Source organism: Eumetopias jubatus, unplaced genomic scaffold (assembly GCF_037043125.1).
Source record: "Eumetopias jubatus isolate StellerSeaLion01/CBP00866 unplaced genomic scaffold, mEumJub1_p1.0 scaffold_10, whole genome shotgun sequence".
Classification (NCBI taxonomy): domain Eukaryota; kingdom Metazoa; phylum Chordata; class Mammalia; order Carnivora; family Otariidae; genus Eumetopias; species Eumetopias jubatus.
In genome coordinates this window covers 98,460,268-98,471,190 of record NW_028274816.1, presented here as the reverse complement: position 1 = coordinate 98,471,190, position 10,923 = coordinate 98,460,268, and positions in this window count along the sequence as shown.

Sequence of the window (10,923 nt, the reverse complement as noted above, 5' to 3'; positions counted from 1 at the left end):
ACCCAGGGGCTGGAGGCCATGACCACTGACAGCTGGCCGAGCCCCGCCAAGGCCACGATGAAGCTCTGTGCTTACGTGACTCCTGCTTTCTCCCAAGAAGTAGAGAGGGGCCATGGTCACCAGCCCTGCTTCCTTGTGGCTCACTAGCTCACAGCTTGCCTGGGGTCAGTGCTCTTCCCCACTGGCCCCCAGCCACGGGGTCACATGCTGACTCCCTCTTCCTGTCAGGCTAAGTCTGTCACACCCCAGAGGTCCTGACTCCAAAGGGAACACCTTTCAGGGAGCTGTGCGCCCCCACCCCATCCTGCATCTAGATGTAGTCCACTTCTGACCATCTGGCCTCCCTGGAAATCAGATTTTTAAAAATTTTATTGTTGTGATCATGGGTTCTAAGTCCAGAACACAAATAAGGTTTTCGATGTGCTTAGTGGGCTTTACTGAGTTGGAGGAAATGGTTCTCTTCCTGTTGCAGGGAAGGGCCGAGCAGACATGCAGAGAGAACCTGAGACGCGGGAGCTCTGCTTTGGGGCCGGGAAGTGGCCACGAGACTGCCCGGGGTCAAAGCCTGACCGCGAGGCCTCACGAACGGGACCCCGTGGAGGTTAACTTAACCTTTGCATGCCTCGGCGTCCTCATCTGTAAAATGGGGGGAGTAATTTCAGTCCCTTGCTGCTAATGGGGTGGTGGTGAAGCCGAGGAGTTGGTGCACCCTTTGTGCTTACCATGCTGGTTTTCGCCGCTAAGCCATACGCTGTCCTGGGTCCGTGGTCCTTCCCAGCCTGGGGAGGTTTCTTGGTCTGTGACGTGGAATGAAAGGACCCAGGCAGCCGTCCTCTGCATCAGAAATCCAGGGCTGTCTGGGTCCTGTGTTCGAGGGGGAACCGCGGCGAGAGGAGCCAAGGACCCCCCCCCGGAACAAGGCACCCTCAGCTTGGGCCTTCTCTCTGTCACCCTGTACCTGGGGCGGGGTCCACGTAGACAATAAAATGCCGCAGCAAGTGCCAGGAGCGCCTGTCACCAAGGGACTCCCAGAGTCCCCGGAATATACCGTAGGGCCAGCGGCGACACGAGGGGCCCCTCCCTCGTCCCCGCCAACGGCAGCGGCCGTAATCGGAGGGTAATAGTAATAGCGGCTGTTGTACATTAAGCACGTCGTGTGCCAGGCCCTTTCTAGAACTACCGTCTGAGCCCCTCGACGACCCTGCACACCCCATAACCTTCCCGCCGGCACCTCCCTTATCCTCCCCTCAAGCTCCTCACCGGCCCAAGGCCTCACTATGCGGCAGGCTGAAGCTGGGTTCTCCTCTGAGGAGCCCTCTCTCACTTCCCCAGGCCAGGTCTGCACCCCGCTTACCCCACCCCTGTCTTCCCCAAAGCACCCTGTACTCATCCCTTGTCAACACTCATCACACTTTATTTTTATTCTATTTTTTATTTTGTTTATTTTCGGGGGTAATTAATGCATTCACATGGTTCACAATCCAAGAGCAACAACAAGGAATAAAGTGAAAAGCCTCCCTAGTCTCCCACCCCTGTTCCCCAGCCCCCGAGTTCAGCTGCCTGGGGCGACCAGGGTTGTCAGTTTATCACACTGAATAGTGACGACTTGTTTATCTGTCTTCTGTCCTTTAGGAGCTGGGACTGCGCCTGCCTCGTTAACTGCTTCATCCCCAGGGCCCGGCACAGCGCCTGGTACATATAGGCATCTATGTATGCAGTCTGTCTGTCTGTCTGTCTATCTATCATCCATCATCTATCTATCGAGGGATACCCATATAGAGCTTTTTGTCCTATTCGTTTTACTGAATGAGGCCCAGAGAAGAAAGGTAACGTGGCTGCTTGGCTCAACCCAGAACTCTGTTTATCTGACTTTGAAAGACCACCTATCCTTTCTTCTTGGACATCTAAGCACCCTCTGTGAAGTGGATCCTGATTTCATTTTTTTAAACCCTAATTTGTAATTGGAACATAAGTAGTACCCCTCAATAAATGATCACAAGGGAAGAGCCATGGGTCGGGAAATAGTGTCTCCCCACTTCAGAAGTCCCCCTGCCGCCAGCCCAACCCTGATCCCAACGTGCGTTCAGGATGTTATGGCGGCTACTCGCCTTGGGACTCAGTTTCCTCATCTGTAAAACAGGAAGAGCCCAGTAGGTCCGAAGTTCTATGGATCTTTGATGAGTTCCCATCCAGCTGGTACTGCTTTGTGCCCTCTGACTAAAGTGAATGCTTGATACTAATGCAAGAAAGGCATGAGGTGGGTGAAGACAGTTTTCTGTCCTGGGATCTACACCAGCCAACCTGGCCCTGTCTTAGCTCTGGCCCAGGCCAAGGGTCAAGTACGCACAGCTGGGAGTCCTCTGAAGTGCTGAAGGGAGAGGCAGGGGAGAAGCTCAGCCTGGGGAAGCAGGTGGAGGTGAGGGGTGAGGACCTCCTCAGGGAGGGCGGGTTGGCCCACGCACCCTCTTTATAAGGAGACCAGCAGGCTACTTTCCAGTTGATTAGCTCATTTCCGGCCTGGGGCTGCAGAAAGCAGCTTTCATCTTGTGGAAGCTCCAGGCTCGGGCTTCTGAGCGGCCTTGTTACTGATGGTGGGGCAGCCGAGGGTCCTGGGAACGGGAAAGGTGAGGCAAGAGGGAGTGAGGGGAAGGAAAGGGAGAGAGATAAGGGCAGGGAGCATGGCCGGTGATGAGCCAGGGTGTCCGGGAGGCTAAAACAGGAAGCCTGCTCTGGTAGGACGCTGCTAGGCAGGAAACAGTATGGAGGGCAAGATTCACAAATTCATTGGTTCATTCATCTTTTCATTCATCCAATAAGGCAAAGAATGCCAATATTAAGAGCTATTTGCCAGTCAAGGTATATTCAACATGCTAAGAAAATGTAAATGAGGGGGCAAACAACGATTTAAGGGGTTGCAGGGGTGGAGGAGTTGGGGAGGCAGGTAAATTTCAGTGAAGATATTTAGGCCAAGCCATGAAGCAAGCCTAGAAGCCAGCCCCCAAGTCCTCCCCAAACCTGTGGCCCATCTCTTGCCAGACCTCCAAATCCCGGTCTGGCTGATGCCCTCACTGGGTCTGAGTCTTAGATCCCCCACGCGCTTGCTGTGTGACCTCGGGTAAGTGATCTAATCTCTCTGAGCCTCAGTCTTCTCAGCTGTAAGGGAGGGACGACACCAACTTGGAGGGCTGTCTTGGGATTCAAATAGGGCAATGAAAGGCACTCTGCAAGGTGCTTGGCACCTGCATAGAACATGCTCAAAACAATGTCCTGTTGGTATTGTCAGGATCAGCGGCGGCAGCAGCTTCATTTCCCCAACTCTGGGCCTCTGTCTCTGGGCAGGAGAGAAAAGCCGAGGCTGTTCCCAGCATCTCCCATCCCTGGCCCCCGGCCTTTGGGGAAACATGAGAAGCTGGAGGATCTAATGTGCGCCCCCCACGCCCCTTAATCCTTCCTGAACTTGGTGGGGGGGGGTGTGGGGGCGGCACTGCGGTAACACCTGCGCGGTTCTGACATCTCCCGCCTCTGGGCAGAGAAAGCAATTTCAGAAATGACATGTTGCCAACAAGCAGAAATCAGCTTCTGAATTAAACTGTGTTGGCGTCAGGTGACCCCAGGCTTGGAGGGCTGGCTGCATGAAGACAGCTGAGATTAGGGCCTGTCAGCCACTGGAGGGGCTGTGCGGGAAGGGGTGCGGGGACCCGGGGGCTACCGTTGGCTGCCCTGGACTTGTTCAGACGGGGGCAGGAATTTGGACTCTGGGTCAGGTTCTCCTGCGACTCCGACCGGCCTCCACCTCTCACCTGCCCACTCTGCACGGTGGGGGCGGGGAGGGGAGAGTCCGGTTGGGCTCCCCTGGACCCGCTCCAGCGTAAACACATTAATGGGACCGAGAGAGCCAGGGAGGAATGTGGGCCTCACAGCCCCTGGGGACTAGAGGAGGGACGGGTTGGGGGGGCAGAGAGGGGATCAGACACCCCAGAGGCAGTCAGCCTCAGCTCTGCAGGTATGCAAGGAGGAGCGAGAGGGAGAGGGAAGAAGGAGGAGCGAGGGAGAGGGAGGGGACCCCAGCAACCACACTGAACCCTCGAAATTTCCCTGGCGCCTTGGTCTCTGCACCAGCCGTGCCCCGCCCTGCACTTGGGACAAGAGGCACGAAGGGGTTGTTTAATGGTCAGCCCTGTCACGTACTGTAGGGCTTTGGGCATGGCACGGGACCTCTCTGAACCTCTGTTTCCTTATCTGTGCAATGGGGATCATATTTGTGTATATCCCAGGGGTTGCAGTGGGGGCTAAAGCTGATGACCTGGGGAAGGGCGCCGGACTTCCGGTGCCACCAGGCATCTCTCACAGAGCTTAGCACCTAGTGACCCCTTCCCTTGCCTGTCCCCTTGTCCATGACCTCCCTGAAGCCTGCGTCTCAGTCTTGTTACCGGGGCACCCCAGCGCATGCCTGGCACATGGGTTTGCTGAGCGAGCGGCTCTAGGAAGGGACCCCAGATGAGAGACGGAACAAAGTAAAAGTGGAGAGTGAATGGGAAGGGCAGGAGGTAGGCAGAGGACTCCACCCCACTGCTCTCATTCCGGAATGTCCCCCACTCCAATGACCGCTCCTGCCTCTGGGCCTTTACAGCCTTTCTCCTGGAGCAGGATTTAGGCAGACTATGCTTGCTGGCTAGACAGTGACTCTAACTCCCTGACCGGAAATCGGACTTGCAGGATCATTCCATGTGTCTTTAGGAGTCAGTGGGGCAGAGTAATTGACCCTGGGCCCTTCTCCAGAGCTCTGGGACTTGGGGTCACCATGGTCATACTCCACAGAGCCAGGAGCCCAGCAAAAAAATGGAACACAGCCCGCAGGGGTGGAGGGCCTCAGGGAGCAGCGAAGATGGATTTGTCAGCAGTACACAGCCTCTAAGGTGGGAGGCGGGCCTGGGAGGCCGGAACAAGGCCATCTCATGATTTCCAAGAGTGGAAATCTCTGTCCCCCACCCCACCCCTGCTGCCCTACAGTCCTCTCCCACCTGCTACAGGAACTCCACTGGGAGAGGGCACCACTCCTCACCTCCTGTTTGGAGCTGAGTCATCAGAGAAGAAACCCAGAAATCTGAGAAGATTCCAGAGGGCAGTGGGTGAGGGCTCAAACAGGAGAAGGGCCTGTGTTTGAATCCTGTTTCTGCCACTCACTCAGCCAATGACTGAAGCTCCCTAGATCTCAGTTCCCTCATCTCTAAAATGGGGGTAACCATTCTTGGGGCGTCTGGGTGGCTCAATCGGTTACACATCTGACCTCAGCTCAGGGTCCTGGGATCGAGCCCCATGTTGGTCTCCCTGATCAGTGGGGAGTCTTTTTCTCTCTCTCCCTCTGCCCCTCCCCCTGCTCATGCACTGTCCCTCTCTCTCTCAAATAAATAAATAGAATCTTTAAAAAAAATGAGGTTAACAACTCTTATCCTGCAGGGTGGATTGTGAAGATTAAAAAGAACACCAGGGAGGGTAAGGAAGAAGGGAAAGCTCTTTAGAGAAGAATGCCAACTATAAAATAGGCAAGGAATGATGGAATTAGAAAATCACCATTTGCAATCAGTTTCGGTAGGACATCAGTGGATGCTGGAAGTTTTGGGTAAAATGTTTGTTGAGCAACAAGATATTCCCACAGTCTCAAAACATCACCTCACGAATGAATCATGAATCACCAGGGGAAAAGGGTCGCTTCATATCAGAGAGATCTGGTGGAAACCACCTGAGCCAAGTGATGAGATTCAACATCACCAATCATGTTGAGAAGCCAACATCCCACGGCTCCTCACAGCCCACACAGAGAGGGACAGCCATCACCCAAGGAGAATTCTTACCAAAATGTCGAACCAGAATCTAGTCATAAGGAAACAATCAGAAACATCTCAATGGAGAGACATTCTACCAGACAGCTGGCCTGAACTCTTTAAAATATCAATGGCATGAAAACAAAGGCAGGGAGACTATTCCAGATCCCAGGGGGCTGGAGAGGCATGACCACAACACGCAAGGCCTAATTCTCAAGTGGATTCTGGATCATACACACACACAGACACACAATTAGAACAGACAATTTTGAGGGACAACTGCAGAAGTTTGAATAGGGAGTGTGTGGTAGATAATACTATGTCTTGGATATGATGATGGCCTTGTGGTTCTTTTGGAGAATGTTCTTGTTCTTAGGAGATGTGTAATAAAGTATTTAAATGTCCTGGTGTCTGCAACGTTCTCACAGATGGTTCAACAAATATATGTATATAGAGAGAGGAGGAAAGAGCACACGTGGCTCCATGTCTTTAAAAGGGGAGATACCGTAGGTGAAGTACCCACCCCGTGGTTGCCTCCGCAGCACTGAGCCCCAGGAAGAGATCCCCTCACCAAGCAGCTGAGGGGTGAAGAGACCTGAGGGCCTGTTTGAGAACAGGTTTATGGGCAGGAGCGGATGGAGGGAGGCCGAAGGTGGTGTAGAGTAGAAAGAACATAGGGTTTGGAGGCAAAGACCTGGGTTCTGTGCTGTGTGACCTTCAGTGGGTCTCTTAACCATTTTTGTGCCTCAGTTTCCCTATCTGTAAAAAGGGAAGAAGGGTGCCTGCCTTGGGAAACTCAAATGAGAAAACAGGTCAGAATTCCCTCGGAACACTGGAGCCTGCTGTGTGGATGCTTCTGTCACTGCTTGGAACCAGCCGGTCCCCAGGCCCCGAGGAACACTGAGCAGAAGGAGCACATTAGGACGGGCACGGTTGGACTGGACCGCCCTCTGCCTCCCTCTCTGGGGATCTGGTGCGGATCGCAGCAGGGCTGGAGAGCTGGGGCAGGGCAGCTGCCAAGCCCTCTCTGCTGCCCTCTGCTCAGTAAGGGGCCCTGTCCCCCGTCAGACCTCCGGGGCAATGGCGGTGAAGGGCATGCCCTTCCCGAAGCATACTGGGAAGGCAGTATGGCCAGAGAAAGGAACTTCGGGGGCTCACTCGTAAAAGGGCCCAAACCACTGGGCAGCTGTGTCTCTTATTTCTCCTACTGGGCCCTAAGTCCCTGAAGGCTCCTGCTTTGCATTATCTTGCCCCCCACCCCAACCTGCATTGCTGGCCATGCGATGAGGACGCTAGAAATACTGATCAAGTCCAGGAGGGGACCCAGCCTCCGGCCTGGTCTGACTTAGCACTTAACCTTGGCTGGGTTACTTCCTTCCTCTAGGCCTCAGTTTACCCAGAATCCATAAAAGGGGGTGATCCATTCCTGCCCTACCTCTATCTGAGGGGAGGCAGCAGTCCAGAGAGGGAACGAGCCACACTCTGAAGGCCAGCAGATCTGTGCTCAAATCCTGACATCCCTGCTTCCTAAGGGCGTTCGAGAGCCTGCACTGGTTGTGTCCAATTGCGTTATTGCAATAAATCAAGACAATGTGGGTACAAATATCTGACATGGAGTTTATTGGTGTATTGTCTCTCTCCCCCACTAGAGTGCCAGCCCCACAAGGCAGGGACTTGGTTTCATTCACTGCTACACCCCAGCGCCCAGAGAGGTGCCTGGGGTGCCGCTCAGTCGGGGCTCCCTATGTAATCGCTGATTGAGGGGATGGACCTAACAGGTGCTCAGTATATGATAGCTCCCGTTAGAAGTCCACAGCGTGCTGAGACAAAAAGCACTTGAAGTTCATTGGTTGTTGAGAGAGGAAACTCTGGAAAGCAAGAAATAATCCTTGGGTTGGCATGGGTCTGCCCATGGGCCTATCGGCCAGGCAGTGAAGGACACAGGGACACTGGGCTCATCTGAACAAGGAGAGGGACACGATGTGCCCACGAGAGCCAGGCGGGAACACCCATGAGCGAGGTGGACAGTGGTGGGGGGGGTACTTGGCAAACTGGGGACCCCCCCATGTGGCCTGTCTAATAGGGTTCCCTCTCTGTAGCTGACTGTGGCTGGGTGAGAATGTAGGCCCCGTTGGCCAGCCCCATTGATTGCACAAGGCAAGCCAGAAATCCAGTGGAAAACAATTCATTTTTAAGAGAGAACCACAAATGAGAGCAAACGAAACCCATCTGTGGGCCAGGAGGGGCCCTGTGGTGTCGCCCACTCCTCTCGAGGAGCCCCTGGGGCCCTTTCTCTCCAGGCCTCTCAGGCAGTCCCAGCCCCTGAGACACAGGACTCCGCTTGGAGAGATGCTGACGTGCTGTCCAGATCCGAAAGGCCGGGGTCACACACAGCCGGAGAAGGAGCCACTTCCCGGGGCTCTTGGGCTCAACGTGTCTCCGGGCATGGGGGCTCCTAGGCTCAGGGCAAGTCGGCTCGCACAGTGCCTGGCCCATGCAGAGTTTCAGAAAATACTCCATGAACGGACCTCCTCAGTGTGACTTTGGGCACAGCCCTCCGTCTCTGGGCCGCATCTGTAAGCCCTGCACAGTATGAGCCCCCGACCACACACACAATTTAGGGATAATGGGGGAAATCAAGCGAGATTAAAGGGACAAGAGTGTTTCTGAAGACTGAAAGTGCTTTACAAATGCAAAGTGTGGCCATCTTTCTTGTCATCATTATTATGAGCAAGACAGTTTCGCCGGAGCAGAAGAGGGGCCTGGGACCCAGAAGAACAGAGAATTTACAAAACCTTCACAAGGAAGATCCAGATCAAGCCCACTAGGGCTCACGCACAGAGGGGATGCGTTCTCACCAGCGCCAAGACGGGCTGGTCGCAGGAACCTACAAGACACCCCAGCCCCCTGGGGAACAGCGCAGGGGCGGCCCTGGTCCGGCCAAGCGGTGTCTCCCCAGACAGGATGGCTTCTGACGGCACACACAACCCCCACAGGTGCTGCTCATGAAATATAGAAACTATATAAATATTATACATAAATATTTTCTCATATATCTTAGCTATATAAATTATCCTCTTTTGCCCTAAAAACTACATATGTGAGGTAGACAAAAAAAATACCCTGTGAGCGTTTCCCTTAAAGCTGTAGAATGAGGGGCCCCAGCAGGGCTGAGGTGGACCTTTGGGGGCACCTGGAAGAGAAAGGATGGAGAAAGGAAGGAGAAGGGGGGCTAGACGGGGAGGAACCCCCAGGCCGAGGGGCCCTCAGAGCCCACACCCGTGCCATTGGTCTAGGTCATCGGTGGTGGTGGCCAGCCATGGCCTCAGTCCCTCAGAGTCTGCCTTTATCCTCTTGCAACCCCAGCCAGCGGGGGAGTTGGGGTGCAGATGATGTGTTGGTGGATCAGACTCCTTCTTCTTGCCAGTGAGGCCTCTGGTACCTTATAACAAGGGCTAGGGCAAGGTGGAGGCAGAGTTAGGGTCTCAGAGGAACAAGATGGATTGGGCTGGCCAAGAAACAGTCTCCATACAGTGCGGGGAGTGGACGAAACTAGAAAACCAGGCTGCTCGCCTTTTTGCTCTTCTTGACAAGAGGTGGGCCGGCTGGCCGGGCCAGCAAGGTCAGTCCAGCGAGGGGGTCTCCGGTAAGTTTGGCTTCTCCTCAGAATTTCTGCAGCCAGAGATCCTTCCAGCATCTCACAAGCTGCCCTGACTCACCAAAGCCAGGGAAGCTCCTCACCCTTGGAGGTCCCAGGGAGCCTGGGGCTCCTTCCTGGGCTTGAACTGGTGGTTTCTGAGCATAGGGCTGATTCTGAAGTTTCCATTCAGCGAAGGGTCAGCAACTCTGGGTTCAGGGAGAAAGGAAGCTGACAGAGGGCGCGGCAGGGCTCGCAAAGCGGCCAAGGGCTTCCTGAAGGAGGTCACTCACTTCCTCCTGGCTGGCATTCAGCTTCCAGCAGAGTGACCCCTGCAAAGCCCTGGTTCTGAACCAGAGTGTGTGCTGCTAAATGGGAACCCTCCAGCCTGGCAGGTCCAAGGGGTGTGCATGTGTGTGTGTGTATGTACCAGCTACTCTCTCCTCCTCTCACACAGGGGCCTTGGCAGGTAGCCCTTTAACTGTCCACAGAATCAGAGGAAATTAGCAAAGTCACTTCTATTCCTCAGGTATGAGCCAAAGTGGAGGCCATCCATGAGTGGAGGGGGCCCCCAAGGAGCCAGGCTTAGCAAAGACGTTCCCATGCCTGTAACTCCAGGGCAAAACCTTAATTAAATGAGTAGCTAGAAGAGTGGAATTGTAACCAGAGTCAGAACTCTTCTGGGTCGCGAATGTCAGCTGCGTTGGGGCCTCACGGCACGGGTGACCACAGCCACAGGCAGTTGACCAAACAGGGCTTAAGGGGAAGCTGAGAAACCGAGCTCCCTGCGTCCCTGCCTCCAACCAAAGGCGGTCACCCTCGCCTGGGCTGGGACAAAAGGTTCCCCAGCCGGAAAACAGGGGAGGGGTCGCTGTCGCTCTGTACAGCCTCGGTGCGCTCTCTGCAAGCCACCCGGGGACAGTGCGACCCCACCAGTCTCACATCCACTGGGGCTCTTACCGAGCAGGGCTGGCTGGGCGTGCATAACCCAGCTCTCAAGGCAAGAATGAGGCCTCAGTGCCTATTTTAAAAGCCAAATCAAGGACACAGGGCTCCAGGGCATGTATCTGACTTGGGTCCACTCAAGCCCAGCAAGCTTTCCTTTCTGCAAACAAACAGCCCCTACCTCCTGGCCTCTCCCCCGACCTCTGGCACAGCAAAGCCACCGGGGGTGGAGCTGCATGGCCCCCAGGGCTCACTGTGACCTGAGCCGGGCCCGAGGGCTGAACTGACCCATCCCTGCCAGGCTCCAGCCTTTGCAACCAGCTGACACTGCCTTCCCGTGCCCTGCTGGCCCAGAAGCTCACCTCCCAACGTCTTGCTGGCTCTCGGCCACTCACCCGAGGAATGGAGCTAGCGGGATGCCCCCCTCCAACAAGACCCTCAGTCCTGGTCTCCTCTCGGCTTCCCTTATCCCCCCCCACCTCCTTTCCGACTCTGTGCTCCTGCTCCAACAAGGCTGGG